The sequence below is a fragment of the Aedes aegypti genome, chromosome 3 (assembly GCF_002204515.2).
Source record: "Aedes aegypti strain LVP_AGWG chromosome 3, AaegL5.0 Primary Assembly, whole genome shotgun sequence".
NCBI lineage: Eukaryota > Metazoa > Arthropoda > Insecta > Diptera > Culicidae > Aedes > Aedes aegypti.
The window spans coordinates 397966498-397984061 of record NC_035109.1 but is presented as its reverse complement, the minus strand read 5'-3'; the positions used below and the strand labels follow the sequence as shown (position 1 = coordinate 397984061).

The 17564-nt window shown below is 40.8% G+C and overlaps 1 long non-coding RNA gene across 1 annotated transcript in view; it reads right to left on the bottom strand.

The window, feature by feature from the left end:
* LOC110679649 overlaps positions 1–17564 on the bottom strand; it is a 396178-nt gene that overhangs the window by 13359 nt on the left and 365255 nt on the right. The gene's annotated exons all lie outside the window — the stretch shown is intronic.

Here is a 17564-nt window from a genome sequence, read left to right as displayed (position 1 = left end):
CAATGGTCAGGAATGGAATAACAAGTGTGACGGAGGAGATAATTGTTTGCAAGCTGAAACAAGGTTTGTTCCATTGATAGTTCTACTGCAGACGTGTTTGGTATTTTGTGTATTTTCGAAATTACTGTGACTCATAAGACATATAATTTCAATTTTAAACTACAAGAAACCGTGGTACATTACTATATAAACTTGACAAGGATAACACTAGATTCCATAATGATTCTATATAAACTGATCTCCCAGTAAATCAGTATGTGTATAATTTCACGTATAACCTGTCTTAGAAAGGCCTTAATCGTTAAAAAGTAAAGGCGTTATATATATTTTATCATATTATAATTCAAAAAAATAGGATTATACATACAATATGGAAATCTATTATACATACAATATGGTAATCTAGGGGCCCAGATAGCCGTAGCGGTAAACGCGCAGTTATTCAGCAAGACCAAGCTGAGGGTCGTGGGTTCGAATCCCACCGGTCGAGGATCTTTTCGGGTTGGAAATTTTCTCGACTTCCCAGGGCATAGAGTATCTTCGTACCTGCCACGCGATATACACATGCAAAAATGGTCAATTGGCATAGAAAGCTCTCAGTTAATAACTGTGGAAGTGCTCATAAGAACACTAAGCTGAGAAGCAGGCTTTGTCCCAGTTGGGACGTAACGCCAGAAAGAAGAAGATGGTAATCTAACCTAACTTGATACCTTGATAACGAAAGCAGGGATTGAATCTTAAGAAAATACCATCTGGATCACTTGATCATTTTTTTCAAAATTTTGTTCGAGATGGATAGGAATGACGTCGTCAAGTAACTGCCAGTTTTCGGAATATATCACCTTCTCAAATATAGTACACCATTAGTCAATATAATGGAAACACCGAATGATAACAATGTCTGGTAAAACTGACAAATAAAGTAGACAATAGTACTGAGCAAAATTACATAGGTAGAAAAAATGAAAAGTTGGAAAACTCCACAGAAAAGCTTAGCTAAAAATGAGGCGCTAAGATTTTTGTCGGATTTTACCATTTGAATAAATAGCTTAGCTTGTGCGGCTAAATTCTAGGTGAATCAGATTTTAGAATTCCATTGATCAATTCCTGATGGAATTGTGTAGATTATTTCCGAACGCATTCTTAGAAGTTTTAACAGGGAAATTCCTGAAAGAACAGCGAAAACTGCGCGAAAATCAGTAGTACGTTTTTAGTCAAAAACCTGGCTTTTTGCTTTTTTCTCTTTAGATCCTTCAGAAAAGTTCAGAAAGTTTTTCAATGATTGCTTGAAAAATTCATAAATTAATCCAGGAATTCATGCAAAAAAAAATGGTTCTACCAGGTTACTCTAAGAATTCCTCATAATACTCCTCAGGATTTTTATAAATAATTAAACAGGATTCAATTAAGAAAATGTTCTTAACAATTTCTCAGAGAAATTCTCTACAGATCAATCTGCAGTTTTTCACAGAAAATTCTCTAAGTGTATCTTAAGATTTATCTAAAAATCAATTTGATATTGCTCTCCACGTTCCTTCAAAATTCTCTTTCAAAAATAGTACATTGAAAGTTTCTTTACAAATTTCCACCTAGGAAAATTAAAAAAATGCGATCATTTCTATGAACTTTCTATCGGAATATGTTGTTTGTGAAACTCTTCTGCGAAAATACCGAAAATTTTCCCGAACAATTTATTCTGGGATTTTTTTTTTTTTTTTTGAGAATTAATTACACCAGAGATCCTTCCAAGTTTTTTCCAGAAATCCGCATTCTTGAAAGAAGTTGAAAGAAGTTCAACAGATTTATTAAAGGATAATGAAATACATTCTTGAACTTCTAGAAAACTGTCGAAAAATTCCACCAGGTATTCTTTAAGTTTATAAAAATTACTTCATAAAATTGTCTGAATGTTGATCCAGAGATACTTCCATCCAGGGATAAAAAAATCATGCTCACTACACTCGATTCACTGACATTCATGCCACCATCAAAGTAACCGCACCTCCACCAATATGATTGTACCAATGAAGATGGTGTTTTTGATTTTCATAACCAGAAGAGTGTCAATTTTAGAAAATTGATTATCAATGAGGTTCATATTAATTAAAACATAGGCTGCTATACGGTTAATTAACAATCCGACGACGGAATCGATGATATTGACGCGTGTTCAGTGTGCTTCGAGCAAACATTACAACTTCCCGAAGCGGAATGTAAGAAAGTCAAGCTGTTTTCAATGAAAATCATTTTTGGTTTCCGATTATCACAAAGCGGTTGAGTATCGGCAGGTTGAAAGGAAACTGACAATCTTGCTGCAAGCGCTTTGCCAATAGTTGTTGTGTTGCCAAGGTGAGGATAAAAGCAAATAAAAATCAACGAAGATTCTACCCAGCAAGCGTCGAGGTAGGCGAGGGTAGATTGAGTACTTTCATCCCTGCTTCCATCCATCCATCTAGAAATCTATCTTCTGCTTCTTTTTGGCATTACGTCTTCACTGAGACATAGCCTGCTTCTCAGCTGGGTGTTTTTATAAGCACTCTCACAGTTGTTAGAGCTTTCTTTGCCAAGGTTGCCATTTTCGATTTCGTACATCGTGTGGCAGGTACGATGATACTCTTTGCCTAGGGAAGTCAAGGTAATTTTCATTTACGAAAAGATCCCGGACGGACTGAGAATCTAACCCAGACACCTTCAAAATGGCTTTGTTTTGTAGTCGCGGACTTAAACCATTCGGCTTAGTAAGACTCTATCAAGACATCTATAGACTCTCCATATTTTGTTCAAAAACTACTCCAGGAATAACTCAATTATTTTTAGATTTCTTAACAAATTATGGGACGAATCACTCTACATCCAATTTCTACCAGATTTATAGAGTACCACATACAAAACAAGTTTTGAGAGATCTTACAAAACATTGTTTGGTCAGATTCTGTTGGAAATAAAATAAAAATTTACCGTAGAATTTCTGAAACATTTTGAAGCAATTCTTGACAGAATCACAGAAAAGCTTAAGTGGATTTTGTGAGATTTACTAAAAATATTCTTGTTTGTTTTTCTTTGTCTTGAACAATAACGTAAAAACGGATGGAATTTTACTTACATTTTTTGTATCTATCATCTTAGAAATAATTTTGCATGAACTCCGAAGTTTCAAGATATTATGGCAAACTGATTGATATAGAATCCATTATTTTCCTATAAATAAACTGCGTTTATTTAGAGACATTCCAACTGCGTTTATTTATAGACATTCCATTAAACCGCTCGAATACTTATCATCATTGTTTTCTCACATGCACAAATTCCAAACATTTTTTTTTTGGATGGACTATTTTTAACTATTGTGGTGGAACTTTAGAAGTTTAATGTGCAAACATTGCTATATGATACAATTCGTCATGAAAGGTGAAAGGATGTTGAGGAATACCTGAAAGACATAAATAATGCTCCATGCTTTTAAAAATCCTTCCACTTTGCAAATCTTCCAGTTTTTTTTTTGTTTGAAACACTTTAATTTTTGGAGTATAACAGGATTTTTCGTACAAAGCTTTTCAAAAAAGCGTCATACGAAGGAAAGAGAAACATCGGAATGTTGAAGCAGGTAGTACCAACCGTTGAACATTGGAGCTCTGAAAGATAAGTGAATATTTATACTCTTTTCTCTAGAAGTGAATGAATAAAAGAGAATTTAAACCTTGATAATGAATAAAAAAAAATTCTGACGAAATTCTATCAGAACCTTTTTTTATAAACTGTCCTTGAAATCTAACAAAAAAAAAAATCAATTTTTGCCTTCTGGATTCCGCAAAATTCTACCAGAAGCCCTCTAGGAATTCCCCGCTGGAATTATAAAAGAATTCAATTCCAGAATACGGGTTCTGCCAATAACTGTTAAAACTATTCCTTGAGATATGTTTTGAGGAAGCAGTTTAATTTTTTTTATGATTTTCTTAGAAATTTATTTTCCTTCTTTTAAATAATTTAGCTTAATGATTCTTCAAAAATTCCTTCACCGGTATGCTAATTTCGAAAGCAAAAGTATATAGGAGTTTTCTAACAAATTTTCTCTAATGATTTAAAGGCAAGAGACATTCCAAACTTTTCGTAATTGATTCCTGTATAGTCCGAGGATTTTATGCAGAATTTATAAAAATAAACATAGCAGAATTTTTGACGCCATATGTGATGAATTTTTAAAATAGTTCGCGAAAAAAATTGAAATCAAACTTTTGGGTAAAATTATTTGAGGCAATTTACAGAGTGATTTCTAGTAGAACTTACAATGAAATATCTCCGTAAACGATTTGACAGAATAAATGCTTTTTGGAAGAATATCTAGGAAAAACTTTAAACTTTTAAAAGACCAAGTTTTTTTCTGAAGCTAAATCCGGAAACATATTTCCGAATCAATTTGTTGATAAAAAGTATAAATATGCGAAATTATTATCCTCCTGCAGGAATTCACGTTGAAAGTATGAACAAATCTCATAGTAATATTTGACTTATTTCCAATTGATTTGTGGCAAATAGTTTGAGAACACGCTTTGATATTCCTTGAGAAATTTGATTTTATTGAAAATTAGTTAAATAACTTTTGGAGTTTTAAAAGAGTGTTTTTTTCTTGGCTGAATATGCTTAAGATTTTTAGCTATAATTGCATTTGTGCGAAATCACTTTAAAAAATTAAGAGAAATCATAGAAAGAATGTATGGCTAAAATTAAAAACTATGGCTTTTCAACACAGTGGCGCGGGAAGTGGGTAGGACAGGTAGGACATGTACTACGCACGAAAACACCTGGTTAGGACAGTCGAAGGGTTGTCCTACCCACGATTCAACAAAACAAAACAATAGATCAGCAGAAACACGATCAACGTCGTAAGGTTTTCCTTTGTATTCTCAAGTCTAGTAAAGTAAGACATGGTTTGTACGTGACCCCCAAAAGTTTTGGATCGCGAGAAGAACGATTGAGAATATCTGTAATGAAAATCAGGGGAAACTAACTGTATAATAATTGTTACAAGAAACTTCTTCAACCATTAGAAAAATAAATGGAGCAATCCTCTATGGTATTTAAGAATTAATCAATAAACGGTTTCTTAAATATATTTGATTCGGTTTCTCCTGAAAACATTTGCGAATACCCGAGTCTCATCGGAGCAAAAAAAAAACTAATCAAATTCACAGAATATAAGCTGTTTATCCATTTGTTGTCTAGAAATAAATGAGAAAATTAGAACAACCACACTGTTGGTAAAGGCAAGAAGTCTCTACTTTTAACGGAAGGTCTTTAGAGTATCTATTTCAACCAAAAAGGTCTTTAAGGTCTCTCCTTTTTCCTATTCTGCTTGCATTGAATCCTATTGCAGGAATGTACAGGCTCCAAAAAAACTTTCAGAAACTATAACGTGATCAATTGGCTCTTCAAGAATTTCGTCTTAGATTTCCCGAGGAAAAGCTTCAACAATTGTCATAGTGATTTCATAAAAAAATATCAGGACTCTCTTCAGAAGTTTTTCTAGAGATTTCTCTACCATTTCTCCCAGAATTCTTTCGACGACTTTTTCAAATGATGCTTGGAAGAACTTCTCCAGAATTTGCTCCAGGTAATCCTTGAGAACTCTAAAGCTACTACCTCCAGTAATTTCCTTATTTGACTTTGATTTTCTATTCTATTCTATTCTATTCTATTCTAAGTGCTTGCACAGCCAATAATGAAAAGCATCCTGGAAATACCAGAACATCTTCTGGTACTTTCTTGTCAGTATTAATATTTGTAGCATATTTGAAATATGATACAGATATTAAAATGGCCAGGCCCACTGTGCAGACTTGGGTTTTAAGATAGTTCATAAATTTACGGCAATCAGATTATTTACGTATAAATAACATGATTGACGAAAATTTTCAAATTTTTGAGGAAGAAACGGGGACAACCGTACCAACCGTTCCAATTCAGGGATAAAGATAAATTCGTTGGGAGTGGCTTTGCTAAGAATGTTGATGCGCACTCCGTTTGTGGTCCTTTTCCGTTTCATGGGATGGGACACGGGTATTTCTTCCTCATGTCCTAGCTATAAAGCCTAGGCTAAAGCGCCATTACTCGCTCTCTGAAACGAGAAGAAAACTTATTCTGACCTCTGTCCCGCAATAGACAGAGATAATAATTTGTGATAATATTTCATGACTTGAAACAAGATTATTCAATGTAGTGGAACTGTTTATATGATTCAACTGCAATTAATTTTGTAAAATTTAAAAAATGTAGAACTAACAGTAGTTTGTGAAACTATTTTATATGAGAGGTAGCTGACAATTCTATGGCGGGTTTGTATTACCTTGGTGTTACGAAAAACTAAGGAGACTCATGGACTTGTTTGTGTAGGGCAACAGAGATAACTACAGATGAGTAGGAACGAACTCACCAGAACAAATCCAAGCTGTAACATTCAATGCTGGTTTCTTCACTTTCCTCGCTGACATCATAGACCGAGATTTGTACAACTTTCACAAATTCAAACCCCATATAGGTATGTTATCACTTTTTAATGCGTAACGGTTTAGCCACCATCACCATCATCCGAGAGTTGCAAAATTCTAATAAGAACAAGCGAAACTAAACACGGTCCAGAAAACTTTTCACGATGAAAATGATAATTTAATTTGCTGGTTGGGTGCAAGTTTTTATCGTACAAATAATCAGTCATTATATGACCACGTGTCACACACAGATTCTGTCAAGATGCTGCTTCCTCAAAACCCCGACACAATGAAGAAAATCAATTTTCTCACAACGTTTTGGTACTACTAAACATTTTGTTGTTGTTTGTTTGTTTGTTTATTTTCGACACTTGACACCAAAAGGGTGCATTCGTGTCGTTTGGAAAGTGTGTTACATTTTGATACAATTCAGTTCACTAGTTTTAACAGTAACTCTATAATTTTGTATATAATCCTGTGTCATGAAGGAACTTTAAAACCTTTTTCATGTTAATTTCTTCATTCGTTAATGCTTCTTGTAAATTTGTTGAGCTAATGCCATTGTCTTGTCGTTGTCTGTCGAATTTTCTACATTCAAGGATCAAATGCCGTACATCGAGCACTGATCCGCAGCATTCGCATGTTGGTGGTGCTTCTTTCTTTAGTAAGAAGGTATGGGTTAGCCGTGTGTGGCCGATTCGGAGCCGTGTTAGTATTCGTTGATCGGCTGCGCTTCCGTAATCTGCCCATCTGTGCGTATCGTTCTTAATTTCTCGTAACTTCGAGTCTCTGGATTCGTACCACTGCCTATTCCACCGTTGCCGTATACCTTGCTTCATCGCTCTCAGAGCGTCCTCTCCTGGTATTGCAATATTGTTTGCTGGTTGTCCTCTAGCCTCACCCGCTAGTCGATCGGCTTCCACATTCCCGCTGATACCAGCGTGTCCTGGAATCCAGCAAAATCGAATCGGTTTGTTCTTGGCTATATGCTCGACTTGCTGAATCCAGGGATGTTTGGATTTCCCCCCTTCTAAAGCTAAAAGACAGCTGGCAGAGTCCGTTAATACCACTAGCTCCGTACTAAGGTTTGGGATCGAAACCGCCATCTTAAGGGCGTACGCCTCCGCAGAGAAGACGCTACATTGATTTGGAAGGCTATACATTCCTACAAGGCCATTCAAGTAAAAAGCGGACCCTACCATGTCGTTTAGTTTGGAGCCGTCGGTGTATACGATAGTCGAGTTTTGAAAACGAGTAGAGAGCAGTTGCTGTACCACGGGGCGGACTTTCTCCGGCGGATCGCCGGCACGGACAGTATTTTTAACATCCCATACAACTGATGGCTTTCGTGTGTGCCATAGGCGATCGCTCTGCCTTACGAGTTGGTCAACAGCGGGAAGTGCTGATCCCGTTATTTCTTCCAGACGGTCTGATGTTCGCTGAATCAGCGGGAGAGTGCTGTTGTTACGATTTTTCGCCAGTATTCGAATGGCCGTCCGCGCTGTGGATTGCGTTGCCAAAAATTCAAATGGCAAAGCACCCGCTTCGGCCATGACCGAACTTGTCGGACTCGTCACAAAAGCTCCGGAAGCGTATCTGATCATTTTGTTGTATGCCGGGGCGAGGGTTTGCAGCGTTGTTGGTCCTCCTCGGCTCACCAGTCCTATTCCGTAGATCAACTTCGCAGTGACTAGCGCTGAACCAACTTGTAAAAGAGTTGATCGGTTCCCTCTTGGGAGTTTAGCCCCAATCATTTGAAGTATCCGAAGACGGGACTCGCAAGATTTTTTAACCATTTGACAATGGGGTTTGAACGATAGTGTTCGGTCAAGAGTGATACCCAGAATTCTTAAACGGTTGGTTTTAGGTACTGATGTGCGATCGATTTGGATTTCGTTCGCTGGTTCTCGACGTGCATTTGGGCTGCAATAAAAAGTATGTGACTTCGTCGCAGATATGGCGAAGCCCACGCTTTTTGCCCATTTGTCGACAGCCTTGACGGCGGCCTGCAGTTTTCGGTGGACGTTGGCAGATTTCGGTCCTCGTACTGCGAGAAGGATGTCATCAGCGTACAAAAGTATTTCAACACCTTTCGGTAGTACCCGAAAGATGGGTTGCATTGCGACTAAGAAAAGCGTCACGGATAGTACCGAGCCCTGCGGTACTCCGTTTTCCAGATCGTGCTCACGAGACAAGTGTCCATCCACAGACACCTGGAAGGTCCGTTCAGAGAGAAAACTTTTTAGCGTGTTGAACATCCTGCCACGTATACGCCAAGACTTCAATGTGCGTAGTATGCCGTGGCGCCAGGTCGTATCGTATGCCTTCGATAAATCCAAAGACGCTATTAGACAGTGCTCATCAGTGATCGGAAGTGACCTCTCTAGCTCCGCAAAGTAAGTGTCGGTGCCACGTCCAGCACGGAAAGCATGTTGACGCTTGTCAAGTCGCCCACTTGACTCCAGTTCGGTAATCAAGCGACGATTTATAATTCGCTCGAAAAGCTTGGACATGCAACTTGTGAGTGAAATTGGTCGGAATGCAGCAGGTCCGGAGTCTTGACAATTTGGCTTAGGGATGGGAATGACGACTGCGTTTCGCCAGCTGGTGGGGAATTCACCGCTTCGCCAGATTTTGTTGAGAAGATTCAATAGCGTCATTTTCACGGAAACGGGAAGCCGTTGAAGCAAGGGATACCCTATTGAATCGGGACCTGTTGAGACACCTCGCCCTTTGTCGAGAGCCCACAGAAGTTCGGCTAGGGTTATATCGATGTTATATACATCGCCGGTGTTATGCGAAAAATCTGTGGACTCTAGTTCAGCTGCCGCTTTCGCCATCTGGAACGATGGAGGGTAGCTTGAAGTCGCCGATCTCTCGCTGTAGTACTTCGCTAGTTCTTCCGCTGCATCATTCGGATTGTCCGTAAACCCGCTAGCCCGCTTCAGTACAACCGGTCGCTGTTGTCGGTTGCCACGCAATGTGTTGACCGTTCGCCACAGTTCGGTCGTCGTGCTGTTTGGGGAAATTTTCGCTACGAATTCTTTCCATGATTTCTCCTTCGCTTCTTTGACCGCTCTTCGTGCCGCTGCTCTAGCTTCCTGGAATTCTGCCAAAGCCTCGGGTTGGTTTGAGTCCGTCTGCTGAAGGCGTCGGAGTGCTCGAAGACATTTTCGTCGCCGTCGAATGGCTGCCTTTGCCTCGGGGCACCACCACGGCACTGACTTCGGTCCGCTTCGGCCACTGGTTCGTGGGATAGACTTCTTCGCTGCTGCTAATATTTTTTCGGTGAAACTAGGAACATCCCACTCAACATCTGCGTCGATGGTTTCGATTGTGATACGTTCGTACATCGACCAATCTGCTTGGTCGTAGAGCCACTTTTGCCGAGTCGTTCGTGGACTGCACCATCCGGGTATGGAAACGATTATCGGGAAGTGGTCGCTATTGTGTGTATCTGACAGGGTACGCCAAGTGAACCTACATGCCAGACTCTCAGTGCAGATAGATACATCGATTGCCGAGGTATTTCCCGTAGTCGGATCGATACGAGTAGGGGAGCCGTCATTCAGGATCACTAGTTGTTTGTCCAACGTTGTTTCGGCTATAAATCGGCCAAGCGCGGTTGACTGGTGAGACCCCCATGCGAGATGGTGGGCATTAAAGTCACCGAGAAGAAGAACTGGACCTTCTAACTGCTCGAGAAGTTCACTCAATGCTGCCTGACACTGAGCTGAACTCGGCGGAATGTATACCGACACAACGGTAACCTGGATCGGCGCGTGAAGGCGAGCAGCAACGATATGTAGAGAGGTATCGATTTGCACACGTTCGAATGGTATACCTTCTCGGATGGCAAGGCCTACACCGTGTTGCCAGTAGTTGACGTTCGTCGACTTTAGTAGCAGTGTATAGTTTCTGCCAACGAAGTCTGGCGGAACGACAGTTTGATTCACCTTGGTCTCCTGCAAGGCTATAACACATGGTTCGAGGTTGGAGATGAGCAGCTTTAGCTCGCTAATGTTAGCCCTAAGACCACGGATATTCCACTGGAGAGCGAAGCAGCTACCAGAGCGACTATCCGTAGCTGATCGTGTGGTGGATGACGAGGTTGATGTTCTTCGGTTCGGCGGGTCTGTTGTGGGAGAGAGAGGGAGTGCGGTAGCCTCTGTCGGTGAAAAAACTAGTCTGTCACTTGCCTGTGGGACGCTTTGTCCCACAGTACCAGCTGCTGTCGAAACCATTACACTAGTTCTGCCAATACCGACAACAGCCGGCACTGGGGAAGCGCTTTGTGTAATGTTTCTGCGGTGAACTCTCGAAGGGCCTTCTCCGGGAGATAGGGGTGATGCGATGTGTCCTGAAAGATAATCGGGCGCAGCAGCAACTGTTTGCGGTGGTAAAGTAGAGAGACTGACCTGTGGGACGTCTTGTCCCACAGTGCCAGCCGTTGCCGAAACTACTACACGATTGCTTCCAGAAACACCGGCAACAGCCGGCACTGGGGAAAGGCTTTGTGTAGTATCGTCGGTGAAATGGTTGTTGTTGGCGAGGCGATTGGTTAATGCTGGTTGATGTCGATCGAGATTCACTGTGGTTGGTGTGGTTTGATGGATGCCTGAAAATATTGCAGGCGCGGCAGTACCTGATTGAGGTAGGGATAAGCGAAAACTGACCTGTGGGACGTCTTGTCCCACAGTGCCAGCCATTGCCGAAACAACTACACGACTGATTCCTGAACCACCGGCAATAGCCGGCACTGGGGAAAGACTTTGTGTAGTTTCTTCGGTGCGGTTGTTGATAGCGAGACGATTGGTTGATGTTGGTTGCTGTTGATTGGGATTTGCTGCGGTTGGTGTGGTATGGTGGGCATCTGAAAAGAATGCAGGCGCGGCAGTACCTGTTTGTGGTTGAGAATTCAAAAGACTGACCTGTGGGACGTCTTGCCCCACAGTGCCAGCCATTGCCGAAACTACTACACGACTGCTTCCAGAAACACCGGCAATAGCTGGCACTGGGGAAAGACTTTGTGTAGTATCGTCGGTGTTCTCGTTGTTGGTTTTGATGCTGTTGCTTGATATTGGTACGGTGTGGATGGTAACTCGATGGGTTTGCAATGTCGTGGTGTCGTGTGGGATTCCATCGGCTACGGAGGTGAACTCGTCATCAACGGGTTGGGGTAAGACGTCCCGGAAGACTCCTTCATCCTGCCGTACTTGCGTCGGAAGAGGTACTACACTTTCCCTACTTCCGAACCGAAAAGTCTCGTTGTCCGTGTTCGTGCGAGGGTCTTCGTTGTATTTCGAACGTTGTTCAAGAGTGGGGTTATCGAAGACGCTGGTTAGGGAGTGTCTCCGATACCTCAGACTCTTCGCCGGAATACTCCATCTGAGTCAGGTCATGGGTGGTGGGTGCGGTCTTCTTTGGGGGCGGGCTGATGTCTGGCGAGGAGGCTGGTTTGGGATAAACGAATTTTGGAGGTCTTCCACGCTTGGTCTCCTGAACGGCCGGGGAGTTGTTCCTTGAGCGTGTCATCGGGCCAGCCGTCGACTGGGCCACTCGTTGCTCTCGGCTGTGGCGGGGCTTCTCAGCGGTTTCGCTCACATGATGCACTCTCTCTGGGTTAGACTGCTGCTTAACCTGCTTGATAAAAGCCATCATCTGCTCGATCCTCTCCTCTTTCTTTTTATTGTCTTCCTGTAACCTGGCGATTTCCTTATCCTTTTGGAGCATGGCCGCTTCCAGCTCCTTCAGCTTCTTCTCGAACACGCTTTGTTGGGCGGCTACTTGGGCGTAACTACCGGATTGTTGTTCCACTCGTTTTCTCGCTTCGGGGAAACTCAGGTTTTCGTTCACTTTCACCTTGATCACTTCAACCTCTTTTTTATACACAGGGCACTGGCGATTGGTCGACCGATGGTCACCCTTGCAGTTACGGCACGACGGGGCTTCACCGCATTCTTCCCCGTGGAAGTTCTGCGCGCAGTTGGCACAACGTTGCGGTCCAGGGCAGCGCACACGAGTGTGCCCGTAACTAAAGCACCGTAGCAAAGCATCGGGTTCGGAAAGTAGGGGCGAGTAGCAACGCGCAGCAAGCCAACTTTGATGTACTCCGGGTAAGTGGTCTTACAGAAAGTAAGAATCAGTGCCGGTGTATTGACCCTTTTTCCGCTTTCATTTCGGGTGATACGCTGTACCCGAATAACCTTCTGGCTGATCATCTCAGTCAGAATGTCCTTTTCCTCCATCTGAATGAGGTCGAAGCACGAGATGACACACCTACTTACATTTAGATTGGGGTGAGGGACAACCTCTACCTCGGTTCCATCAATTAGCTTCGTCAGCTTCAGCAATTTGGCAACTTGGGCTGGGTCCCGAACTCGCAGAGTGTACTTGGTACCCTGCGCTTCGGTCTTCGCACTTTCAATTGGACCGCCGGCACATGCCTCAACCGATTTCCCGGTAATGTACGGGTTGATCGGAAGTGGAGTTCCGTTTTTTCCAGACAACTGGAGGAACGTCAATTCGCCAAATTGGTTCGTTGGATCCATAAATTCTGGTAATCTACGTTTGGCGGACCCCCCTGGGTCGCCGCTACTAGCGGCCGCCATGTTGTTTTAAGTGGAAAACACTTCCACTGGCAACGGTCACCCGTTACCTACCCCAAATTGACGAAAGAAAAGTAAAAGGAAAGATCCTACCTTCTTTTATCCTCGGTCGTAGAAAGCGATGGCCAGGCGTTCCCAAAATTTTGTGCCGCACTGTAGGCACTACTGGACACTACTGTAGTGAATCCCTGATATGGATCGCTCACTTTCTCAATTCCACTTACTTCCCAAACTTTCGACACTTTTTTTTTTTTTTCAGCGAAAAACAATTCAAGCACACTGTGCACCACCGAAAAGTGAATGAGAACGGCCGGGGAGCCGGCTGACGGCGATTTGTTTGGCCGTTTCAAAGCACGTGGGTGCCACTTTTTATCGCCGTTTTCGGCCGCTACAACACCGATTTTCACCAAACCTTCACTATCCTCTTCTTCTTCACCACCGTAATCACAGATTAACACGCGTTGCGATCGCGAAAACCGCGAAAAACTCGGAAAAACACCTGGTTTATGCCGAACGCGTGCACAGAGCCAACCGGTCAACACAGTGTGTCGGAACGATCTGTAAACATTTTGTTCTTATCATTTGAATGTTTATAGGCTTCTTATCTAGGAGCATAACACAAAGGTTCACTGCAGCACACGGTATCACCAGACAAACTATCAATTTTAGTTAAAACACTTCCTGGGTGGCATAGCACCATCATCCATTTCAACACTTCTTCGGCCGAATCCAATATATAGCGGAACCGAGATTAATCGTGACAGCAAAATCGAAAATGCATCCACTCGCGCGCACGGCTTGCTACCTTCCTTATTTGACTTTGATTTTTTTCCAAAACTATCCTGGAATTTCTTCCAGATATTTTTCACTAATACTTCTACCGAATTATCCATTGTAAGTCCTCAAGAAATCCTGCAAGAATTTCTCCACTTGTTCCTGTGAATTCCTTCAATTCTGCCTTAAGGAGTTCCTCGAACATTTTTTTGCTTGAAATTTTTCCAGTATTTCATCCAAGTATTACTTTTACAGTTTTACCAAACATTTCTTAAAAAAGTTTCTCAAAAAATGCATATGCAATTGGAAAAAGTTCATCTTAGTCTTTACACTAATTCATACTACAACAATTTTGACAATAATTTCTCCGATTATTCCACAAATTTGTAAAGGGTTTCTGTCCAATGGTTTTCCAGAAATTTCTTCAGAAAATCCTGCAGAATACTATCCCGAGATTCGATTAATTTTTTTATTATTATCTTAGCAAATTATTTGGGGAATCTTCAAAAAAAATTTTAAGAGTTCATGAGTTATTTCAAAGATCCTTATTTATTAAGGGTGACTTCAAAACTTACCCAAGTTATAGCAAAGGTTACTATAAGTTTTTTTTTCAGAGATACCTCACTGATTTATTTTTAAGAAAAATTTCCTCAGCATTTCCCCGGAGACATTCCTGGAAAAAATCCTGAAAAAAAACTTTCGTTTTGGCCGTGAATCTTGGAGGATGTCCCAGCAAAATCGCTGGATGAATCACTGGATAAAATCATGAAGTAGTTATGACTGTCTTGAAAAAAATTCTCGGAAATTTTTGGAAGAATTCAGATGATTTCTGAAATATGTTTTAGATACATTACTTTTCTGTTCCAAAATACAGGTTATTAGAGAAGTATCTGTTCTGATGCTATGAAGAGTCAAAGCCGGCAGATAGGCTCTTATTAGATTTAATTTTGTTTTCTTGGTTCATGTTTGGCTTCTTTTCGGTCTCTTTTCGGTTCCTTTTATATATCTTTTTGGCAAGAGGGATTCTATTTCCTATTTTTAAGACACTCAGTCGCGACCAGCCCTACATAAAGCATTCTTTGTCTTGTGGTAAATGCTGGCATGGAATCGAGGGGTAGAAGCAAAGGAATGTCAGTGATAAAAACCCAGTTTTGAAGTTTTCTCAGCAATAATTCATTCTATAGAAAATGTTCGGGAGTCAAAAAATAGTAGTTTACGTAACAAGCTGCATAATAATGATTTTTACAGCACGGTCGTAAGTATATCCAACGAGGCTTGCCGCTGTAAAAATCGAGTCTTGCAACGAGTTACGTACACCTATTTTGTATGTTGGTAGAAGTCCACTTAAGGGTATTAGAAATCATATTGGGATGTATTCACCATTATTGACGGGATAAAAAACAGCCTATTACGATGAGAAATTAAAAAGAAAAACAAACCAGTCTTCCAAGAATATGCTGTTTTTTAGTTGAGCGGAAAAGTCACCTGAAAATATCGTTAGAACGCGTGGAAACAGAAAAAAATCCTCAACTCAGCTCAATTCAAAACGGCTGAAATGTTTGAGCTCTTCAAATATAATAGCTTTCAATTTCCAGCCCAGGGCTTAAATTTTTCTTAGTTTTACTACTAAAAAATTGCTAACGTTTGTCCTACCCATGGTTCCGAACGTGGACGCGCCTCTGTTTCAACATGAGCTTATCTGAACAAAACTGGGCCAGGTTGAAATTCCTTGAAAAAAAAATTATGAATTGAGTCTTATTTTTCACCAAAAGTTTCTTTAGTTGTTTTGCCTATTTTTGCAATTAATTTTGTTGGACATTATACGAGTTGATGTTAATGTATGGATTTCTTTAGTTCCTCGAGTCCATAAACATGGGAAATTATAATGCTATTAATGATGCTTATGAGCATGAGCATGAGCATGATTGACCGCTCACAGTTGCTACTCCGTTATTGCAAGAACAGCTGTACTTACACAGGGAACTAACAGATGCTACTCAGGATCAGTAGCATCTTCAATGTGTAAGTACTGGTGCTCTCATTATTATAACAAACAAAAGATATATTTTCAAACGAATACGTGAACATAAACACGAATGATCGATACCGATAGTGCGGTTACTATGCGAACCGGACACGATCCGGATTTCGTCGCTCACCCTCAAAGGAGCATGCAACAGATTCAACGGATCAAACACTACTGATACGCCGATTTTTTTTTTCACTCGCGCACTTTTTTTGTTTTTTTTTTTTTCTTTCGAAAAACGCGAATCAGACACAATTCATCCGGATTCCGCCGCTCGCTCTCAAAGGAGCATGCAACAGATTCAACGGAACAAACACTACTGACGCGCTGATTCTTTTGTTTTACACTTTGTTTTCGTTTTTACTTCCGAAAAACGCGAATTGGACACAATTGATCCGGATTCCGCCGCTCGCCCTCAAAGGAGCATGCAACACATTCAACGGAACAAATACAACTCTGCAATTAATGCTGCTTTATGCTAGAATATGTAAAATATTTTTTTTTTAAGCAAAACATAAATCACCCGAATGGATTGAAACAGTTACCGTCTGTGAGAATTGTTGCTTTTGAACGCTCTATCGTCGCGTACTAAGCGAGAGAGTGAGTATCATCATTCATAGGGCTCTTCGATTGCAATGTGCCACGAACTGTAGCGGTTTACGAATTGTCACACTGTTTGAATAAGGTTCGATCAGCTTATTCGGATCGAAATCTCAACATTGAATCGTGCTTAATACCTCCACTATAGGTACACCAACTCTAATTAATGGGGTAAACCTAAGGACATTTGAAAATGTAAACGTAAATGCTTTTCTGTGTGGTTTTTGATAAGAATTTTTGTTTTATATTCCTCATTATTATTAAACAGTTCTTGGTATAAGCAAAAAACCTCAAATAAGTTTATTGGACTTTGTAAGTTCAAACCCCCTTTTTTAAGAAGAATTTCATAGTTTTCTTACTGATAAATCTAGTTCAACTGTTCGGAGGGAAGTAATTCAATGTTTACAACCAGAGTTGGGAAAAGTTCTGAGATTCACACTACACTAGACAAGGGTAGCAAATCACAGTCAGCGAAACCAGTGAAACTCACGCCTATCGCTGTTGTAGGCAAAATGCCTTGGAAATAGCAAAACACTTGTAGCTAAGGGCAATCCAAAACTATTGTAGAAAAATGTTCTATTTCCCGTTGCATTTCCCGCAGCCTTCAATGACACTACTGATTTAGAAATTAATGTACTTAACATAGGCAGCTTGATTAGATTCACGATTTTGAACTAAGTAACCCCAGGCAAGTGGGACATAAAAAAACGATAGTTCAAACAAATTGTTCAGAATAATTTTCAAATGTCAATATTTTGCAAATCCAACAACACGGTCACACTTTGGCAACATATCAGCTGGTGTGAGCATGAATTTGATCGAATAATTTCGAAATTGTGAAAACCTTAGAAGAAAGATGTACAATGAATTATTAGACGCAGTTACCTCGCTAAACGGGGCAAGTGGGACACATCCGGTTTCGTGCGTAAAACCACATGAGTGAGTCAACCGTTGTAATAATAGGATTGATAAATCATAGATATTTTATTTTGAGTGCATATGTGATGTACATAAGGGATCAACCATAAAATACGTAACGTTTTAGGAAGACACCCAACATTTAATAATATGTCT